At 32.1% G+C, this 24,485-nt stretch overlaps 1 long non-coding RNA gene across 1 annotated transcript; it reads right to left on the bottom strand.

Moving 5' to 3' along the window:
• Positions 1-7,853: 7,853 nt before the first annotated feature.
• On the bottom strand, positions 7,854-9,997 carry LOC133777623 (uncharacterized). The gene is made up of 3 exons (XR_009868735.1): positions 9,494-9,997; positions 8,745-8,813; positions 7,854-8,344 (listed from the first exon to the last, which is right to left on the bottom strand). It is a non-coding gene; the product is annotated as an uncharacterized LOC133777623 (long non-coding RNA).
• Between the last annotated feature and the right edge of the window lie 14,488 nt (positions 9,998-24,485).

Below are 24,485 nucleotides of genomic sequence, written 5' to 3'. Positions count from 1 at the left end.
TTGAAGACCTTGCAAAATTCCTTCCTGAATTGCTCCCAAGAAGTGATGGATCCAGGTTTGAATTTCCAATACCATTCATGAGCTGAGTCAGAAAGAGTGGTAGGGAATATCCTTCACCTATAATCATGCTCCACACCAAGTAACTCTATTTGATCCTCAAACTTTCCAATGTGTCGTACTGGGTCCACCTTCCCAGTGTATGGTTGAAGTTTCGAGTCTTGTATTTCGGTTGTGGTTGAGTAGCTTGGATCTTGGTAATGAAGGGACTCCCACTTCTATGAGCCAGCTCGATGTCGAAAGGTTTCTTCGTCAGACCCTGAACAACAATGGTGAGTGCATCTATTTGAGCCTGCACTATTGGTGGGATTGCTGCTCCTGGTGGGGTAGACATCCCTGGCACCCCCTCTTGAGCGCTAGTCCTCCGATTGATGACCTCCCTCAGATCTTGAGGTTGTGCATATTTTCCGAGCTTATCGAACACGGTATTGGTGTTGTTCATCGATTCTTTTCCCTTGCGAGATTGAGGGTGTAGGGGTTGTAGGTCCGCCTCACCCTTGCTGATACGATCCTACCCTCGAGCCTTTAAGTAGCCGTTTCCATTCTTGTCACGCCTCTCAGATGTCTGACCTTCCTCTTCTGTGTCATTTCATCTATCCCCCTAGGAGGGGGCCTTCGGGTTGGTAACACTCTTACTCCGAGATGAAGTGTTATTCTTCTTAGTCATGGAGGAGGCAATCTTAGACTGTGCCTCTTCATCCTGTCTTTGGGAAAATGGCTTGGAGAGAATCCTTAGGGTTCGACTCCTCCACTGGGACTCCCTAGTATTATTGTCTCGCATCCCTGTTGCTTTGGCCTGAGCCTCCCTCACCGCCTGAGCAACAGCTTCAGCGTTAGCTCAGGCTAACTAGGTAGCTGCCTACAAGGCCACAGCAGCCGCCTGGTGCCTCCAGTCTGCTTCCTGCTCCCTCTGTATCATCCTCTGGACTTGCTCATCTATCTGATCCTTTTGTCGTTCCATAGTCACCCTCTGGAGGGCAATTTCTGCAGCAAAGGCCTCCTGCCTCACCAGAAATTGTGCCATCTCCTCTTGGCGAGCATCTTGTGGATCTTCTGCATCAGTTTGATCTCCAACCTCCACCTGAGGTTCGCTAATAGGATCGATGGGATCCTGAGTTGTGGAAGCTCTGGGAGTCGGCTCCTTTGTCTGACTGGGTTTTGGAGGCATCGTAAAACTGATGAAAGTGTGTTTCTTGATTTTGTACTCTCAATGAAAGCACCAAAATGTTGACCTGTGAAATTAGCCAATGGTCGTATGTACAATATACGACAGAATACAAATATCTTAAACAAACACACAAAAATTTTATAGTGGTTCAGCCTTGTTCTAATGAACAATAATAACCTAATCCACTTAGTCTTTAGTATTTAATCACTCGATAGACAATTACACGGATGAACATAAGTATTCACTCGTTACTAATTTTCCAAGAGTTTCTCACAAAAATATTCGTCAGATCCCCTTCAATGAAGCCCTGGGTCCTATATTTATAGTACCCAAGGGCTGTTACATGATCAGTAATACTGGGATCGTGGTTTGGTACACTATTATTGGGTAGTAGAGATACATGTCCACCTCCCCATGATTATGAGATCGTGGGTCTTCTCGTTGTTTCTCTGGATTGTGGTAGACAATGCACAATTGAAACCTATGGGAAAATGCCAAGTCTCGGTTGGTCTATGAAACTTAGGTGCTAGGCCCAACGACCCTTTAGAGCTTGGGTGCTAGGCCGGATGACCCTCTGGGTGCTAGGCCTGCTGATCTTCTGGGTGCTAGGCCTGATGACCTTCTGGGTACTAGGCCTGCTGATCTTCTGGGTGCTAGGCCTGATGACCTTCTGGGTGCTAGGCCTGATGATTTCAGCTTGAACGAGCATGAAATTCATCCAACAAAGTGTATTTGGGTGTTTAGGCCGACCACCCTATGAAGAATAGGGTGGGCCGACCACCAATGTGGCTCTTGAGCATGTCAGGCCAACCACCCCTAGGGGTTGGGGTCAAGCCGACCACCCCTAGGGGCTAGGGCCAGGCCGACTACCCATTAGGGGTTTAGGCTTGGTCGACTTCTCTATAGGTCCTAGACCTATCATTTTTGCTCATCAGTCTTTCTTCAATACTTTGTCATTTTTCCCAGACTTGTGATGCCACGTGCTGCTTTTTCATTCGCCGCGTCATCTCTTGATTTTTGAGTGATAACAAAATTACATATTATTATTATAATAATGATATTTTATAACATTTGAATTTATATTAATATAATTGATAAATATCTATTTTTTAAGTTAGTTTTAAAGGTATATTCTGTTAAATATATTATTATTATTATAATGATATTTTATAACATTTTAATTCGAATTTATATTAATATAACTATTATTTATGTAGTCTTATATTAAATATAATTTTAATAATGATATTTTATAATATTTGATTTTATATTAATATAATTGATAAATATCCATTTTTAATTTAGTTTTACATGTATATTCGGTTAAATATTTAGAATATCCTGTTAAATTTAACAAAACAAACTCTTTAAACCAAGAATTTCCGTTATCTACACACTTATTATATAGAAGAGATATATATATTAAATTGGTTACGTCTCATACTTTTGTTGAAGGATTGATGTATATGTGTACTTTATTTGTTTTGGGGGGGGGGGGGGGGGGGGGGGGGGGGGGGCGGGGGCGGGGGCAAAATATGAAAGGGTAAATACCATTTTGGACCCTGTGCTTTGCAAAAGTTACCAATTGGACCTCGTATTTTGTTAAATGACAATTTGGACCCTATGTTTTGCAAAATGGAACAAAACAGTACCGTGGACTCAATTTTGGTCAAAATATTTTTCAATATGACCAAAATGCCACTGCTTTTATAAACTAATTCATTTAAGAATTCAATACAAAATTTTATTAAAATTAAAATAATATAAAATTGGTAAAAATAATTTAAAAAAATCATATTTAACAAATGAAAAAAAATTAAAGGCAAAACTAAAACAAAAATTTAAACAACAACCCATTTACATCAAAATCGCGTAATATACAAAAAGAATTGATTCTCATGGATGAAAGGAGAGGAAGAGTGCACTGAAAGCCAACTCTTCATCTTCTTCACATTTGTGTCTCTCATTTTTCACTGCTACAACTTGCTTTCAATCATGGGGAGGGTCTATGCTACCTGTCAGAGCTTGTGGATTGACAGGGAGAATCTCTCGAACAGATGCTATGTGTGTGGAGGATCTTGCAAAAGAATCCCAACTGGTTAGAATCTTGGCAAAGATATGGAGTTGAGAAGCTTGGCGCAAATCTAAAAGAGTTGAGGCCGAACCCGAAGATCTGAGGACATGGGGCGTCAATCTAAAGTTCTAAGGACGCAAGTCAGAAATGGGTTTGGATCCAGAGCCGGACCTAGAGATCTGAGGACATGGAACGTCGATCTGAAGGTCTGAGGACGCGGATCAGAGCTGGGTTTGGATCCGGAGGTCTTCAGAAACTGCCCTACTCTTTGGAAGTTAAAAAACCAACATTTTCGGGGATGATTCTGAAGAGTCATGAACGATAGACTTTGGAGCAATTATCATTTCTGGGTTTTGTTTGAAGGTGAGAAAATATTAGAATCTTGGTAACCTAACCCCTAGTTGAACAAGAATAAGAGGATGAAGATGAAGATCAGAGATTTAGGACTGGCTCAGCTCAGATTTAATTTTTGATGTATTTGTCTGTGTTGAATTGTGATGTTATTTTGAATAATTTTTTTTGATAAATCTGAGTTGATTTTTGTTGTGATGAGTTTTTTTGTGTTGGGTTTATTAGAGAAGAACAAAAAGTTTAGTGGAAAATATGAAGAATTTGTGTTGTTAATGAAATTTGGGTTTGATAAATGATGAAGAACATGAAGAAAAAAGAAAAGTTTTAGTTTAATAAGATTTTATTTTGTGTTTTATTTTATTAAGTATAGATTTAAGTTTTAATATTGTTTAATTATTTTATTATTTAGATATATATATATTATTTGTTTTTCTTCGTTCTTTCAATGAATTACTTCATAAAATCTGGGGGCATTTTAGCCATATTTAAAAAAAAGTTTGACCAAATTCTGATACAGGGTATTAAAATGTTTCATTTTGCAAAACACAAGATCTAAATTATTATTTAACAAAACACAAGGTCCGATTGGTAATTTTTGCAAAACACATGATCCAAAATGGTATTTACCCTATATGAAACTCACACAAAATAAATAAAATAGATTGTAAAAAATATAAAATGACTTCTCATCACTCCTAAGTTCTCCCATATATAAGTATGCTAGCCACTCGGTCACCGCAATGCAATGCACGTTTGCAACATGCATTGAGGTGATAATATTAATATACAATTGACCGTGAATTAGGATACTAAATGCATCTAATTCCACAACATGAAATTTTCATTTAATTGAATTATATTCAATATTAATTTAATAAAATAAATACAAGATATTCAATATGAAATTTTCATTTAATAAATAAAGGGAAAATACCAATTTGGGCTTTTGTGTTTTTCCCGAATACTCGATCGCCCCCTATGCTTTGTGTAACGACCCAAATCTGCTAATAAGGCTTAAGGGCATGATGGGATTTATGTGTGATTTTATGAGTTAAATGCATGGTTATGATTTAAAGCATGTTATATGACTAATTGTTTATCTGAGATGCATGACTATGTATATTAGTATGCATGTAGGCCCGGATCGTGTTAGTAGGGCATAACTGTAATTTTGGCCATATTGGGCATGACTGTATTGATATGTGATGATTGTTGAGACCACAGTGGTATGTGGGTGTATCTGTGATTTGTGACTCGAGGCGATCCCAGTGAGCAGGCTAGCGGAAAGTCATGGAGGGAATTTATACCCGGCTCGGGGCGAGCCTGGGGGTATAAGCAGGAATTCAGAGAATAGATTGAGATTTATTTTGATGATGGGGGATATTTATTTGGTGGTTTATCAAGTGTTGGAAAGCAACGGGAAAATATTAGAGACACTTGAGGATTAGCGGGAATTGGGTAAAATGACTAAAATGGCCCTATTTGGACAAAAGGATTTAGAATTAATAGGAAGGGAATTTTGGTCATTTGGCTTTTAGAGATTGATTTATGAGGCTTTACACTTAGTGGGATTTATAGAGAGTGTTGGCTATGGAGAGAAAGAAAGAAAAGAAAGAAAAAGGAAAGAAAGAAAAGAGGGAAAACAGGGGGGTTTTCACAAGGGTTGGTTTGTGCATTTTTGCGCCTTTCCGCTCCATTTTTCTTGGAGAAAAGCTTAGTGGAGAGCAATGGTAGGCTGTGCATCAAGGATCTTGGGTTAGACTTGAATATTTGGCAAGAACACATCAACTTTTGAGGTAATTTATAGAGATTTCAGTTTTAAGGGTTTTTGATGGTTTGAGCTGTGTTTTGAGCTGAGTTGATGGGAATTTTAGGGAATTTCTGGGCAAGCTTTGATGATGAACAAGCTAAGGAGGTCTAGGGTTGAATCAAGGTTGAAATATGCATCAATGGTAAGAATTCTAAGCCTTTAACTTTGTTGTTGACTGAATTTTTGAGTTTAGGGTTGATCATGGTAGATTTTGAGATTTGGGATAAATGTTCTTGGGATTTGAGGATTTGGGATGCTTGGGATGAATGGAGAGTGTTCATAAGCTTGATTTTGAGTTTGGTAAAGATTTGGGGAAGTTTGGTTTGAGATTGGTTGAAAGAAATCGCAGAAATGCGATTTTGGGTTTTCTGGGCTGCAACTAGCGCTACAGCGCTAGTCAGTGGGCGCTGTAGCGCTAGCCCCTGTTCTGGGGAGGTGAGTTCTGTTTGTAGCGCTACAGCGCCCTCTTTAGAGCGCTGTAGCGCTGCACTGTTTACAGAGGTGAATTTTTGGGTTTTTGATGAGGGATTTTGACCTAGGGTTCGGGGCTCGATTCCGCCACTTTGTTTTGGGGATTTAGGACTTCCCGGGGGCTCGGGATTGGTCCCGAGGCTAGGTATTCGGACTTGGGGTTCGATGTTGACTTTGACCTATGTTTGTGCCTAGGTGTGCGCTAAGGCTCGAGTGGGATCGTGCTCAAGGAGTCAGGTGATCTAAGCTATTGAATCGACAAGTAAGAAAACTATAACACCCGTAGGATGGGGCATGGGCCCATAGTGTGATTGCAGGGCACGACCCTATATTGCATGTTGCATGATGAGATGATTGCAGGGCACAGCCCTATATTGCATTACATGTTAGGGTGCAGATTTAAATGAATTGTTATTTGTTTGAATGTTATTTTGAGATATACTATATGTGTGATTATAGTGAAATGAACGGCTATGGCCGAGGGCGGCAAGGCCGAGAACGGCAGCGGGGCCGGAAGTAAAACTTAGCACATGGGATGCTTATAGTCAGGTTAGGACCCAGAGGATACATGTGAGATCCTTACGGTGAGGACCGAGACCCCAGGCTGTGGTAAGGGTTCTGGGGCGGCATGGCCGTGTTTGCTTAGTCTAATGGTTGACTTGTTTATATGTGGATTATCTGATATGATAAACTGTATAATTTGCATATGTTATGTACTGCATGAGTTTTCTTGCTGGGCTTCGGCTCACCGTGCTCTGTGTTGCAGGTAAGGGCATAGATTGAGTCAACCAACCATGAGTACGTAGAGCGTGAAGCGACGCGTACATGTTTGGCCTGCCCGACTGCTTTGGTTGGGGGTTTATACGAGAAATGGCTGTAATAATCTATGAATTTTTATAACTAATCAACTGTAAACTTATTTCAAGATGTAAATAGTTTTCAAACCTTATTTTGGGATCCCAAATGTTTAATACTAGAAGTTTTTAATGAAACGGGGCATTTTCAAAGATTACAGCCTTAACTTTTTATTAGTCACACTTTTGTTTTAAAAACCTCGGTTAGCGAGTTCATTGCACACTGTTTTGTCTTAAAACTCACTTGGTAACGCCTCTAAGGTAGTAGGGCGTTAGAGAAACCCAACTTAAATGTGCATAAAATCCATACCTCAAGTGGAGAATTCACCCAAAAGCTTCCTTGATCTCCTCCTAGACTCCCACTTCAGCCCCCTTCTACACTTCTTCTTCTTGCCCTAGCTTTTCTTTCTTCTTCTTTTTTCTTCTCTTCAATTTTTATCAAAACAACAAATGACCCAATGCCCAAACCGTGTACCCCAATATCCCAGCTGAAAGTTGTCTAATTCCCTTGCCAAATGACCACTTTACCCCTTCCTAATAACCCTTCCTAACTAAACCTTCAAGGGTACTCAAGTCCTTTCACTTCTATTTCAATTCTACCATTTTCTATCTAAAACTTGTTACTCACAGCAGTTACAAACGGTTACACAGGTTACTCAATCGCCAATAACCATAACCACTCATTCTCAACTCAACTTATAAGATTCCCAAAGTACCCCTAGGCTCCTCCCGAGCCGAGTACAAAATCCCGTTGTGACTTTTAGACTAATAGCTTGCTAGGACCGTCTCGACGCGTGCATCACAATAAAAACACCACACTCACATGGCGCAAATCACATAATACAATTATCATATTTATGCCCTCAACGGGCTAAAATTACCAGTTTACCCCTAACATACAAACGGGGCTCACATGCATCTGTATACAACCTAATCATGCATTCTAATCACATATTCAATCAAATTCATAAAATATCATGTCAATTTACTTCTCACCCTCCAGGCATGCTTAAACAAGGTCTTAAACCTTCTTAGAAACTTGGGGTGTTACAATGTGTTAGACTAAGATTTAATATACTCTAGACATGGTGTGATATGCAGGCTTCCAATAATTAATAACCAACCATTGATTCGACATACAGGGATGAACGGAATGCATCACATAATGGGACAAAACCCAATCCCATACACACATATGTTCAGGCTTATATTCTTAGTTAGTCTTATAAAGTATTCTACTCTACACTGTTTTTTCATATAAATAGATATATGTAGTCTGCTCTAAGATTAACAGCCATTTTTTTAATACAAATAACGATCTTAGCAAGTGCAAACAGTATCATGTTCAAATAAAGTGTACTGTAAACGAAAATTCTTCCATTTTGCAATAATATTACGGTCAGCGTAACCTTGGTCTAGACAGAACTCAAACAGCTCCTTAGATATTTGCTTTCGCTGATGGTAAAGGTCAAAAATGTAACAGCTCTTCTGATGTGCTATTTTGAATATAGGCCACAAAGCCTCACACTTTCTCTTGCCATCATGGGGATCATTCTCAGCTGCACAGTACAAAATACACAACAAAATGTGAGCTTCATGATTTTCTTATCAATACTCAGAAGTTTTTTAATCATCGAAAAGTTCATAAAACAGAGAAAATAAGTACATATAATTATGTGTTGAAAAAAAAAATCAACCTTCTCTCATCTTTGATTGTAGCTCACGAAGAGTAGGCTCAATCAATGATTTGATTCCAATAAACGAATTGTGATCCTGATCTGTTTTCACTGGCCCTAATGATACAAAGTACTAGGTGACACTTATTATAATAATATGTGTACATACTTGCTGATTTTTAATTGAGAGACTAACAAAATAATTGAAATAATTTATGAATAGCACTTGAATAAATAAATAAAAACAGAGTTCTTTCATCAATTTATTAACACTGTCATATACCTCCTTCAGAACAAGATATTAACTAACCCATATGCAGGAAACCATCTATAAACATTGTGGTAGAAGAATCTGCATAACAGAAGCAAATATAGCATAAGAACACATAAGAATAAATCTATTAATTAACTAATACAACATGCAACAACCAATGTGATGATCAAAAACACATATTCTTATCGTTTTATTATTGAATTATATGTTAAATCTTCAAAACTCAAAACACATCAAACCAAAGTAATTGAACCAAATTGAACAAACCCAAAAAAGAAATAAATATCTACTTCACAATCTCATACCCAAATTACGCACAGAAAATGAACAGTTCCAAAACAATCTAAACAAACAAAGAAGAAACAAAAATCAATCTTGGTGTTGTCAAGACAACTCTCAGCTGTAATGACACCATGAACACCCAAAAATAATTCCTACACAATATCAAGATACTATAATGACACCTTAACACCAATAATAAATATTTATGCACTCCAACTCAGGAAAAACAATGAAACAAACAGCTGGTATGCATAGAAAAGAATTAAAAACAACAACTCTTCAAACAAGTTCTTTAAAATTCAACAAGAACCAGCACTTCAATCTTTTATGTACACCCGCTCGATCAACAAGAACCAGCACTTCAACAAGAACCAGAGTGTATTCTCTTAATTAAAAATAATTCCAACACAAAAAAAATATATTGACTATATTGAATGTATTTTCTCCATATTAAATTGAATCTGAAAAAAAATTACCTCATAAACAATTGGAGGTCTGCCTAGTTTGCCCCATGGTGGTCTGGTTCTTGCATCGGCGGGGTCGCCTGGTTCTTGCCGAGGCTGAGTGTGAAGGAGAGAAGCTCGACGTTATGGAGAGAAAGACGAGATCTGAGTTCTTGTAGAGGCTGAGTTCTTGCAGAGGCTGAGTGAGAGAACGGATCGAGGGGGCTGAGTGTGAAAGAGAATAGATCGAGCGAGTGAGCGTGAGAGGAAAACGATTGAGAGGCTGAGTTTGAGTGAGATCCAGAGAAGCCAACCGGTAGAGACTAGAGAATTAAACGTGTAATACACAATTAGGGATTTTTCTTGTTTTGTTAATTTCATTTGGGGCTAAGTGGTTGTGTATTTCAATTTTATTTTTTTTGGCTAAAGTTTCATTATTTTATTAGACTTATTAAACGTGTAATACACAATTAATTTATGTCACTCATTACTTTCAAAAAAAAAATTATGTCACTTATTAAACATGTAAATTTTTTTTTCTCTTTTTAAGGAATAATCTTTTTTTTACAATATTAAATTTTTTTTATATAAATTATTTTTAGTTTAAAAAAAATAAGAAACATGCATGAGTAACATATCTTAATATTAGACATATAATGTTTTTATTTGATTTAAGTTTTAAGTATTATTAATATAATATAATTAATTAAAAGTATAATATTATATATAAAAATGTAACAACTAATTAAAGTATTAATAGATATGTCTAGACAATATTTTTTATAAATATTAAAATATATATGTGATCCAATAATATTAAGACCCTTTAAAAAAGGCTTATTAGGATTTTTTTCCCCCGGACTATTACCACTACCAAATCGTGCCTCCTGAATTTTTTGGCCTGTTAAAAAGTCCCCCTAAACTATTCATGTTATTGAAATGTGGGACTTCCGTCCACTTTTGCTAACCGAATAGTGATATAGCGACACTGGAGTGCTGATGTGGATTGCTACGTGTATAATTTAAAAAATATATAGAATTTTACCCCCCAAACTATTACTGTTGCCAAATTATGCCCCTCGAATTCTAAAATTTAAAATTTAAACAATATTTTGAAAATTTATAAGAAAATATAAAAAGCATTAAACTAAAAAACCATTTAAATTAAATTAAATCATATAAAATAAAAACTTAAGGCGACACCAAAGCTGAATGTCGCAAGGGACCCATATGAGCCCAGTCTGTCGACGATGTCACTACCCTCATTCTGACGTATGCCCAACACCCAAGCCAATTTTTTGTCACCATCAATTTTTTTAAAAATTTTTTAATGATTTTTTCATTTTTTTTAATATTCAAAAGATTATTTAATTTTAAATTTTTAAAAATCAGGGGGCACAATTTGGTAATGGTAATAGTTCGGGGGGCAAGAATCCTATTTATTATTTATATTATAAACGAAGCATTGACGTGGCAATACCACATCGGCCACCAAACTGCCACATCACCATTCCATTAGCGAAATTGGACAGAAGTCCCACATTTTAGTATCATGAATAATTCAGGGGGAATTTTTAACAAGTTAAAAAATTCAGGGGGCACGATTTGGATTGGTAATAGTTCGGGGGAAAAATCCTAATAAGCCTTAAAATATAAAAATAATAAGACGACGCACATGAGACAACGTTCTGAGTAGAATTGTCTAATTATGCTAAAAATAAACATGTGACGACATTCTTCTAAGAACTGTTGTCTAATGTAAGTTTTTTTGTGCACGGCACGACGGTTCTAGAGAGTCAGTCATCATATGTTTATTTTTAACATGAGAAGACATGTCTACTAAAACCGTCATCTCATGTGTGTCATCTAAGTACGGTTTTGTAGTAGTGTCACTTGCATATAGATAATTATATATTTTTTTATATTTATAATATGTAAAATTATCATAAAATAGAAAATGTTGATTGAAGAAAATGTAGGATGCCACATCATCTCTTAATAGCTCAATTATATATATAATATACTAGAAAACATAAATGTTATTCATGTAGCCTTTTGTAATTATTAAAAAATATACATATTTTAAAATATTTTTTTGGGAGATTGTAGGGTATGGATTCTTTTTCACCCTACTCGTACAACATGCTCTTTATATGGACACGTGAGGGTATCTTCACCACAATTTTTGTGACAGTCAGAATCTCGTGATTCGCAGGGGGAAAGGCCGGGTAAAAGTTGTGCGATCCCACATCGCCTGAGGAAGGTCAAGTGTGATGATTCTAAGACTGTGTGGGTATAGGACTACACAGTTGAATAGGGTTTAAATAGATTTATGGGTACTACCTATGCAACAAGATGCATCTTTTTTCGGTAACTCATCGCTTGAGAACTCCAAAGTTAAGCGTGCTTGACTTGGATTAATCTCATGATGGGTGACCTCCTGGGGAGTTTTCCCAGGAAGCATGTGATTGAGGTTAAAGCACACTGGAAATACTCGTGTTGTTTTGCAGAGCCAGTCGTCATTCTAGGAAGCTACCATAGTGACGTGGGACATTGCAATTTTTTTTCATAATGGTGTTCATTGTATAACAAACCTCTTGCAGGTTTTTGAAATTTTTTTAATAATTAAAGTGCCGAAAACAATGTTCAAAAAGCTTGTTGTACGTGTGCTTTTATTTTTTATTCTTATTATCATTAATTATTATACGCTTTGTATGATTTTTTTTTATAAAAAGTATAAATTATGTATAAAAAATTTATGTTTTGTGTAAGACTTATTTTGGCCGATTGCTCGTTTGAACCCTTTATTTTTAAAAATTAACTTTTAGACCTCGTGTTTTGTCAAAAGGTTAATTATAGGAATTGATATATTAATTATTTGAACACTGTATTTTGGCTGATTACAAAATTTGACCCTTTATTTAACAATTAACATTTGGATCATGTATTTATTCAAAATGTTCAAAATTCTTTATAAAATTAAATTTTATATATATAATTTATGTATTCTATAAGGGTTCACACCACTTTGAACCTTGTATTTTAGCCGATTACTCGTTGGGACCTTTATTTTTAAAAATTAACTTGTGGACCTTAAGTTTTGTCAAAAGATTAAAAATAGAATAGACAGATCGGTTATTTGAACACTATATTTTGGCCAATTACTCATTTTGAGTCTTTATTTTTTAAAATTAACCTTTGGACCATGTACACCATTTTGAACTTTGTATTTTAGCCGATTACCCGTTTGGACCTTTTATTTTTTAAAATTAACTTGTGGACCTTGTGTTTTGTCAAAATTTTGATTACCCGTTTGGATCATTTATTGTTATAAATTAACATTTGGATCTCGTATTTTGTCAAAATATTAAAAATACAAATAGATAGATTATTTATATTTATTTATTTATTTTATATTTGTTTGATATATATTATAATTTGAATTTATACATTTTGTAATTCAACTATATATTTTTAACGTAATTCTATATTTGTTTGATTAATTTTATAATTTGTATAATGTGAGTGAGTAGTTTATACCTTTTGTAATTCCTCAATTTTTTGTTTTAAAGTTATGCTCTAATAGTAAAATTGTATTAAAAGAATCTAATTAATCAATTATTTGTTTCTCTCTTCTTTCAAGAAATTAATAGAATGCATAATAGCATTTGAAAAGCAAGAGATGTGAAAAAATTAAGCTAACAAACAATATTAACATCAATTGTCATAATTATGTAAGTTTTAAATCATAATATGTTCCTTGTTTCTAAAAAAGATTTCATGTGCTTCACATCAACCTCCACATCTTTTGTTGCTGCTGGAATATTCACTAAATTACAATCTAGAAAAAAATTATTTACTCTAGTAAAAACAAATCACAAATCCAAACAATACCATTAGTAATATCGTTTTGTCACAAGCTTGAGAAAATATTAAATGAGAGAAAAATACAATTATTAATATTGATAATTGATGATAATATTTAAAATATTTTGTACAACTATTTACTTTTGAATAAAAAAATATAATTATCACTACTACAATCTGGACATCAAGCATCAGTCATGGTACGTCGATTCTGCAGAAACCGACTTAACTAAAGTTCATAAGTTGGTTATCAGGGAACCGACCTATCATGTTAGTCAAAGAGAAGCATGGCAGGTCAGTTTTTAAGGAACCGACCTACCATGCATACATGGTAGGTCGTTTCCCGCAAACCGACCTACCATACTTGTCGAAGACATGCTAGGTCATTGTAAACAGAACCGACCTTCCATGTGAGTCAAAGATAAGCATGGTAGGTCGGTATACATAGAACATATCAACCATGCTATTTACTTTATAATATTTTTTAATTTATATTAATTATTTATTATTACCTTATCAATATAATTTTTTTAAAATAATACATTGTAATTTGTTTAAGTTTAATATATATATGAATAAAAATAATTTTAAAATATATATTATGTTTATATTTAATAAAAATTAAAATAATTTAATAAAATGTATACAATATTATTAACAATTCGAAACAAAATGCTTAAGAAAAATTAATTAGATCTATATTTCAATATTAATTTTCTAAATGACATAGAATCGACCTACCATGCTACTTAGTAGGTTGGTTTTATATATCTACCTATCATATTACATAGTAGGTCAGCTTTATAAACCTACCTACCATGTTATTTTCTTGATATGTTTTTTTTTAAAGTATACTAATTATTATTTATAATTACCTTGTATTGTATTTTAAAAAATATATATAATATACATTGTAATCCTTTCAAAAATAATACATTGTCATTCTTTTAAGTTCAATAAATATATGAATAAAAATAAGTTTAAAATATATATTATGTTTATATTTAATAAAAACTAAAAGAATTTAATAAAATGTATATAATATTTACAATTCAAATAATAAAAAAAACTTAAGAAAAATTAATAAGATCTATATTTCAATATTAATTTTCTAAATGACATGCTAGATTGGTTGTAGAACCGACCTATTATGCAACTTAGTAGGTCATCAGTTGTAAGTTTATATTTAGCACAAATAAAAATAATTTAATTTAATGAATTATATTTCTGAAATTTATAATTTAAAAATTAAAAAATGATAAATTCTTGGTACTCCAAACATCACTTTTTACAACATCTCTTCTATATAAAAAATGTGTTGATAAATGAAATTCTTGGTTTTAACAGTTTTTTATTTTATTTTTCATTTAACTTTAGTGGAATATTCTGATATTTAACAGAATATTCTTATATTTAACGGTAGATTGTAAACATTACTCAAACTAAAATAAAATTAAATAAATTAAAATGGGATACGTTTTAGATATTTTATAATAATAATTATTTAAAAATAATAAAATCATAGTTTTATAACTTAAATAAAATTTAAGTAAACTTTATATACTATAATAATATCATATTAAACATATAATATAATATAATCTACTATCTACTATCAACTAACAACAAACTTCTTTTTAAAAAAAAAAAAACTAGCAACTAACTTAAATTTAATTAAAATCCATGTATAATATATATACTATTAATACCATATTAATATAATTACTAAATATAATAAAATCCAAACAATAGAAAACATAACAACAACGTTAAGTTTATTAATTATTATTATATATATAAAATATTATTTATAATTTTAGTGTCGTATGTATATACATGTTATTTATTATTTAATATTAACATACGTTTTATAACTTAAATAAAATTTAATTAAACTTAAACGTCACCTATTAGAATAATGTCATATTAAACATATAATATAATATAATATAATCTACTATCAACTATCAACAAACTTCTTTTAAAAAAAAAAGCAACAAACATAAATTTAAAATTCACGTTTAATATTAATATTATATTTGTAGTGCACCAATTTTTTTTTAATTAATTTTGTGCTTTAATTTTTTTTAATTGTTAAGTGTTAGGAAATTATTTTTAATTGTTTGCATTTGTTTGGTAGAAATTATGTGAGTTTATCTTTGTTAATTGTTTATTTTAATTTGTACGTAAATGAGCTTTGCTTCTGTGCACCAAAGTGAATGGTTAGTAGAAATGCACCTTAGCATTTGTGTGTGTATGTGCATGATTTCACGGTGAGCATACAAGGATTTTCCCATGCATTATTCTAGATTATTTCTTTATTAATTAATTAGTTTTATTTTATTATTTTTTTATTAAATTAAAAATATGATTAATGGGAAAAGTAAATATGGCAAGCTTTTTTGTTCACACAAATAAGAATTGAGAAATAAGGGTAGAAAAGGAGTTGCCTTTATCTGATTTCCCGTAATCCTGACCCAACCTCAGTAAAATAGACATAACTTGAGTTGTGGATATCTAATTTAGATACAATTGGTACCTATAGAAAGCTAATGAAATTATCTACACTTTATATGAAATAACATTTTTCATAAAACGTAAAAAAAAATGGGTCAAAATCTAGCCCCAAGTCACAGGACCTTAGAGCTATGAAAATCACATTTTCCTTATTAGTGTAGAAATCCAAGGAAGGAAAGGGGGAGTGGACAATTGCAGCTGCCTTTTGGGGTAAATAAAAATGCATTTATTTAATTAATTAGTTTTTGGAATTAAATAAATTTATATGAAATTAACTTTTATTATTTTAGAAGAAAAAAACCTAGACACTATAAATGGAACCTTAGAACCCTAGAAAGCATTTTTCCTCATCCCTTCTCTATACCACAGCCGTCAACCTAGAGAGAGAAAGAGAGAGGGGACAGAGAGCTCGTGGAAGATGGAAGGAAGAAAGAAGGAGAGAAAGAAAGAAACCATGGGGAAGAGGTAGTTACGGATTTTGAAATCCCTAAGGGTAAGTATTGATTTTTAGTGTTGATTTCATTAGTCTTCTTCTTCCATTGATTCTAAGAGTATATTTTTTTTTTCTCCTTCTCTTTTCTTCATGTTGGTTTTGAAACCCTAGGCTTGAACAAGGGCTCGTTATAGTTTTGGGTGTTGGTCACTTTTGTGTTCTTGATTCTACAATCAAGAGAAGTAATGAATCTTTAGCCCTAATGTTATTATGTTTTCTTGGGTTATATGGATTGATGGATTATTTTTTTATTTTGATGCATGAAGGATTTGACCTGTGGCTTGGGTATTCATTGTGTTTTGGTTTATGGCAATATTCTGTTGTTGGTCATGGAGAGAAACCTTGTTATGATTGAACTATTGAATTGTTTTGTTTTATTTGTATGAGATAAGACTTGATGCTATGTTTTGTTGGTTTAAAAATTCTATGGAAAAGCATGAAGGGATTTGGTTTTTTCGGCCTAGGGGTGATGCCCAAACATGTTTAGTTTCACCATTTATTTTTAATGCCAATGTACTCTTAGAAACATGATAGGTTTGTAAGATTTTAAATGGGTTCCTTTAAAATGTTAATAGATGCATGCTAGGGCTTAAGTGTTGTCTTGATCTATTTCATGCTAATGTAATTCTCCCCAATATTTTGTAAACATGTAAAAGAAAAACATGAAATATGGATGAAGAAGTTTTGGCCATAGGTATGATGCATGATGAGATTCTTTTATTTTTGTGTCACCCATGCATATTAAGAACAAGCTAGGTTAATTGGATAAATGAAAGGATTTTTCTTAAATCTTTATAAATTGATGTATTGGTGGTACATGATTATTCATTTTTGAGTTTTGAAAGCATGATTTTGGAATGAATTTTATGATGAATATTACTTGCTGATTTTGTGTATAGTTGGTGAGAAATTTGGTGAAATAATGATTTGCATGCATAAGTGATGTTCCAAGTGCTATGATGATTTTATGAAATTAAAAGGGTATTTTAATTCACATTAAAATGATATTTTTACTCAAATTAATACCTATAGTTTTTTTTTATATTTTATGAAGAAAATATAAGTTTTAATTCCAAATTTATGATTTTTGAGTGTTTAATATGTTGCTGGAAGCTTTTAGTAAAAATGAGAAAATATCTTTTAAATGAAATAAATTTTGTGTATTTGATGAAATGAATTAATACCTTAAACTATGTATACATTAAAAATGATATTTTTTTAATCCCAACCATGAATTTTCACATTTTTAATAAGTATGGTTTTCTTTATTTTTAATTAAGAAAATGTTGGGTTGATTTCGCTTGTGACTTTTAAACAAATAAATAATTGCTGAAAGTTTAGATTAATAAATTAAAAATAATTATTTCATTTAACCAACATGGGTTTACACTACATAAATTATGTCTTAATTAATACAAGCAAAAATATATTTTTCTCACACTTAAAATTATATTTTCTCACACCAAATCTTGTATTTTTGTTAACTTAAAATAAAATGTTATTTTCTAAAAGAAACATGATATTTACAAGTACCTTTAGATAATTTCAAGTCTTGTTCTTTCTCTATACAATTTAAAATGGAATTATTATTATTATTATTATTTTACAAAATGGTTAAGTAAATTAAGAGATTTAATCAACTTAGGAATTTAAAAGAAATAAATAATGGTGAGGAAATTATGTTGCTAAATCTTTATTTAAAAAAGTTAGAAATAAGTGTGTAGGAATTATCGTTTTTAACATCACAATTTAACAACGCTTTCACTTATACATGTCGCATACAAATGCACTTTTAAGTTAAAAAATATGCCTATTATTCAACCATATAATAATTACTTGAAAACCATGCATGGATAATAGGTAGAATTTGCATTATTCTTTTGTGATTCTATGTGAAAAATGTGCATGTATTGAAATTATGTGTAAATTGCATCATGCGTGCATGCACACATGGGGTTTATGTGTTGGGCACAAGAAATCTCATGTGATGCTAAAGAATACTGTTTGATTATGATTATAGGCTCATTGTGAATTTTGTTCTATTTTTGCTTTCCTCGGACCAGAGGTAAGGAAGTTACATAGAATTCTATTTGTTATGCTATGAACAGTAAGATTGACTTGTATGAATATAAATGACATATATGATGATGTGCCATGTATGAAATACTATTTTGATATGATATGATGATTGTATGAAATTCATGTAGTTTTCCTTGGCTTATGATATGACTGGATTGCATGTATTTCTGTATGTTGTATGATATGTAATGGTTGTTAGCGTGTTGAACACGACACAACAAAAGAGGTTACTAAGGATATGAAGACATAATCCGAGTTATGAATGATATGAAGACGTAACTCATAGGGCGGACGCACCGAAGTTATTCAAGGACTAGAGTTCATGTTTACCTCAAGATGTGACATGGACAAGATAGGGGGTCATGTTCACAAAGATATGATGATGATGCTTGTAATGATAATGTTTATGATGATAATGCTCATAATGATAATGTTTATGATAATGATGTTTATGATGATGATGTATGATAATGAAGTTAAGTATGATGTATAACGATGTATGAATGTGAATATGTTTTGTTGTGATTACTTGTGTGTTGTTTGTACTTCCTTACTGGGCTTTTAGTTCACCCCTTTACTTTCCCTTCCAGGTAAAAAACATGATTTCTCTTTGGCACGCGTGGTGATGTGGGGAGTTCCGATGTCAGGGTGTGTATGGCGTAGGGGTATCCTATGGGCGAACAAACGATCAGCTTAACGCCAATTTCTAAAGAACAATGTTATTTTTTTAAAAAAAAATTTAGAACTTATAAGTGGGACTTGAACTTTATTTATTTTTAAAACGTTGCATGAAAACTATTATTTTTATTTTAAACTATTGAGCCCAACTTGCATGTTTTAGCAAGACCCCACTGAGATTTTTCATATAATAAGTGACTTTCCTTCTATAAGTTTATAAGCATGTCAAAGTTTTAAAAAATATTAGAGTAGGGCATTTTACAATATCAAACATATAATATATAATTTCTTGTTGTCACTGCCAAATATAAAAAATTAGAACAAACATAAACTTAACAAAAATAATTTAATTAAAATATGATATGGAAAAAATATTATTATAGAAAGAAAAAAAAAAGTGGTAAAGTAAAAAAAATTAAAGAATTGATAAAATATTGAACCTTGAGCTCCACAACCTCCACGTTCACCTCTTTATCTTTCACTTCATGAAGGAAACTAAGCTTCTCTCAGTGGCCTCCTTATGGTTGACGAACAAATGTACTGCATCTCTCTTGGATTCCACTTCTACTAAAGCCTTGACGAATGGACAGAAGCTCTTGTTCACATCATCATGGACTCCTCTCAGCATCTTCGTGAAGTCATGAAGCAAGTGGTAAACTGATAGCAGAGCAGAGGAAACCCAAAGAGAGAAGTGTTGACCTTGAATCCACCCACCATCCAAACTAATGGCACTGCCAATTAGGATATCTTGAATGAAGCTTATGATCATTATGGTGAAGTCTCTGCTGAGTACGCCAGACTATTTATTTGGGTAGTTTTTCTTTTCTTATTCTCTATGTTTGAGTCTTTTTTTTTTCTTTTTTTCTTTTATATTCTAATCGTCTATACATAAATAGTGGGTAACCCTTCAATTATTATTATGTATATTAAATTTTTATGATTGGTATAATCATATCTCTATCCATTTTTATTTATACAGATGAAGGTATATAAATTGATCTCTATATGTTTTCATAGATTGCTATTAACAATATTTTGTTATTTAAAGTTGGCTAGTTCTTCATCAAAAGAAACTTGTTTGGATTTAGAAAAACAAGCAATAACGTGAGAAGCCGAAGGAAATTACTATATGTTTCTCTATAATATGGTTAATTATATAGCTTTTTTGCTAACAGGTTAATTTCTTTATATATATATATATATTCAGGAGCCATATCACCATATCAGTCGTCTCACCTTATCATTGCTACAACCTCTGTCGCGAGTCGCATATCGTCTCTCTCGTTTTTTAGGTTTCTCCTTTCTCTTGTATCCTTTTAAATTTCTTTTGGGTGATTTTGTTTTGTTTTTCTCATCTTTGATATTTTCGTTGATCATTACTTTGATTTGTTAAATAATTATTGTGCACTTTAGATGAGACACCAATCTTCAACGATATTTTTTCACATTAATTTCATTCTACAAAGTCAAAATTATACTTTATATGGAGATCTATGTCTAGCAGAATATGTCCAATTATTGCTGCTATATGGTTGGACTTGTTAGTATTTTCTTGAATTAGCTTTTTTGATACACGCAAATTCTTTAGTTACGATAAAAGTTTATTTATAAATGTGGTATCTTTGAAACTCTTTTTAATGCATCCATTTCCTCTTTAATTCTTTATTTGTGTTGTGAAAATGTCTATTGCTGCTTACAAGTATAAATGCTTAGATTGGTATTACTATATATTTAATATATTATTTTCCTTTTTAATTCATGTATGTGTGTTGTTGTTATGTGTCCAATAGTATAATAGTATTGCCTATTATTTGGGTCATGTTTTTTTTTCTGAGTTCATGCAGAGTTGCTCAAAGTCTGAAAAACTATTTGAAATCTTTAGGTTTTGCTTTGACTAAACAATATCATCAATAATTAGTGCTAGTAAAAAGTGTTCTGATCATAGAAAAACATTAATCATGATAAGTTAATTTTTGTATTAATATTTGATAAGTTTTTCTATGCTTGGATGATGTTATGATAGTATTTTTTAGTAGTTTTAACTTAGTTTCATGACACTAAAATGTATTTTTTACATTGCATTTTATGATGATAAATCTGACATTTTGATGGCAAGTGTAGTTTATGAATCATAGGTTGAAAAAGACTCGTTGAGATGAGGTTAAAATGAAGTTTTAGGAACATTCCAGGCTTTCAGGATTGAAATGTTTAAGTGGCGGCAGCGTACAAGCTATCTAAGGTTGAGAATTGAAGAAATTGAAGATAGGATGTGGCCCATAAAATTCAGGCCGCGAGATTTTAATTAGAATTGACGTTTCAGATTTTATGTTCCAGACGGGTTGTTGCCCAGATTTTTCAAGCCGCTGCCTGTGTAGAAAAGTGAAGTTGGGCAACTACCCAGATTTTTCACGTTGTGGCCTATGTGACTAGTTTTGCTCATATTTTGTTATAGGTCGCGACACGTAGAAATTCAGGCCACGACCTGCGACGCTGTTTTCAGATTTTTATTTAAATTTTAAATATAACTTAAAAGAGACTATAAAAGATTATTAGGGTTAAATATAACGTTGTTTTCAGATGGGAAATGTTGAAGTGGCAGCAGTGTACAAACTATCTAAGGTCGAGAATTGAAGAAATTGAAGATAGGTCGTGACCCATAAAATTCAGGCTGCGACACTTTAATTGGAATTGACGTTTCAGATTTTATGTTCCAGACGGGCCGCTGCTTGTTGTGTAGAAAAGTGAAGTTGGGTCGCTGCCCAGATTTTTCAGTCTGCGGTCTGCGTGACAAGTTTTTCTCATATTTTGTTGTAGGCCGCAGCACACAGAAATTCAGGCCGCGGCCTGCGATGCTGTTTTCAGATTTTTAGTTACATTTTAAATATAACTTAAAGGAGACTATAAACGATTATTAGGGTTAATTTGAGATTATGTTTTTATTACGGTTTATGAGAGAAAAAGACTTAGAAAGGGTTTGAGAGAAGACTACAACACTACAACATTATTGTTCATTAATCTAGTTTATTTTCTTCTTCCCTTAATCTCAATAATTTTAATTATAATTATGTTTGTGATTATGATTATGATTGCTATTATGGAGTAGGTTCTTTTTAGGTTAAGGGGTAATTCAAAATCCAAAACATGAATTCTTGATTGTTGATAATGAGTATAATTCTTTAATTTCTTTCAATATTAACTTGTTTCTATTTTTCCAATTCAATGTTATGAATTTTGTGATTTCTTGTTAGGTGGCCAACTAATTAAGGTTTTAAATTGTTCAATTGTCATCTTAGAATTACTACTCACCTAATAGTTTAGGATTCTAAGTGTATATGATAAATTGCAATTGATAGTAATATCAAAAGAATTGTTGATTGTGATGAAAAATAGAACATAGGTTAAATGAATTATATGCTACATTAATTTATTGCCTAGATTACCTTGTCTTCATAGGACTTAATGCTTTACCTAAGTTAAATAGATTGTATGCTTCATAGATTTATTGCTTAGCTAAAAGAGTTTATTATTGAGCGCTTTGCCTTGATTACTTGTAATAGGGAGACTGAGATAATTGTCTGCTACAGTGTTATCTGCGGGGTTAATAGTTTAATTGAGAAATTGGAATAATATTTATTATTAGTGATTGGGAATGATTGTTGAGGGTGGAGATTAACTTTTAACCGTTTCTTAATATCTTAATATCAATCTTTATTTGCTTTCTAGTTAATGTTATTTAATTTTGAGTTCAAAATATAAATCCCCCTTTTAAGTCTTAGTTCTAATTATTGAATAATAAAGTGAACGATAATCCTCGCGGGTTCGACTTAAAAGAAAAATAATTGTTAAATTCATTGTGGTATATAACATGCATCAAATCATAATATTGAAACATACATAACATATATATGTACATATAAAAATATATTTGTCCACATATCAAACAAAGAATGAAATGAGATTGACATGCTTTGTTATTTCTATGATTAGCTATTTAATTTTTACTCTTTAAATTCCATTTTTTTTTACAACTTTAACTTTTACTGTATAACTCCTGTAAACAAAACACTACAGATCGACGCTTCCCTTTAATTATACTCCAAATGGCCTAAGCATGCCACGGTGCCACCTTTACCTCTACCTACACGTTGCCATGTTGTGTAAAGAATGATATGTGAAACTACCTTTTGAAGTTTAAATAAGAAGTGTTAAATATTCAAAATAATAACAAAGTTACCTGCCACATGCATGCCACCTTTACCTCTACCTACATGTACCCGTGCAAATATTATCTTAGTTAATAATTTGGATAGCCTTCTTTTGGAGTATGTATATATTTAAATGTCACAGTTGAATGTGTTGGAGAACTTATATGTAGGAATATGATAATGCTATTATAATAGTCTCTCTTTCAATACAAATCCATACAATAATGTTTATATACATATATTTAATATTTGGGTCAAGATTAATATTATTTTACACTAGAAGAAAAAATGCATATTATAATACCAAAAAAGTATTATAAAATAGTTATCGTAATACTTTTTGAAGCATTAAGAAAAATTGTGTTATCGTAAATCATGACACTTTTCGTAATACATTTTTCCACTGAAGTATTATTGAAAACTCTATTATAAGACTTTTTTAGTATTATTTTAATATGCTTAAATTATAATTATCCTTAATAGTTTTCATAAGAGTTTTTTACTCTTATATTGAGAGTATTATTGAATACTCTACAATAATACATTTTTGTGTTATTTTCTCATTTTTATAAGCTTAACATATAATTATTGTTTTGATATTCATAATACTTTTTTATTCACTTATTTTACAATAATAATTTTTTTGTGTTATTTTCTCATTTTTATAAGCTTAAAATAAAATTATTGTTTCAGTATTCATAGTACTTTTTTATCCACTAATTCTACAATTATTTAGAAACACTAGTTAATTTTTATTTAATAAAACCTGTTTTTGTGATTCAAAACACTTGATGCAAAATATAGAGTCTAATACTACAATAAGTTTCAAACTCTAACTCAATCAGCCTTATATATGTCAATATATCTTTATAGCAAAATCTTGAAAGGTAAGCTTTATAATAGTGGAAAATGCATTAACCAAATGACATCAGAGATTGTTAATTTTTCAAAGTCTTGTGTAAACAGGTAAGCATTATGAGAATCATTAATATCTAGTAAGTCATCAAACCCTTCAAAATCTATGTCATGCCAGCAATCAGGCCCAAAAATAACTTTGCTTCATGACTTGCAAAGGAGTGGGACTGAGTGAAGTTTATCTGGTAAATTTATAAAGATTAATACCAGTGCTTCTGTTATCAATTCAGCCTAACCACCGTGAAATACTTCCATCCCTATTGACAATTAA

This window comes from Humulus lupulus, chromosome 5 (genome assembly GCF_963169125.1).
Source record: "Humulus lupulus chromosome 5, drHumLupu1.1, whole genome shotgun sequence".
In the NCBI taxonomy this organism is placed as follows: domain Eukaryota; kingdom Viridiplantae; phylum Streptophyta; class Magnoliopsida; order Rosales; family Cannabaceae; genus Humulus; species Humulus lupulus.
Note: the sequence above shows the minus strand (reverse complement) of the source record. Positions and strands in the feature narration are given on the sequence as shown.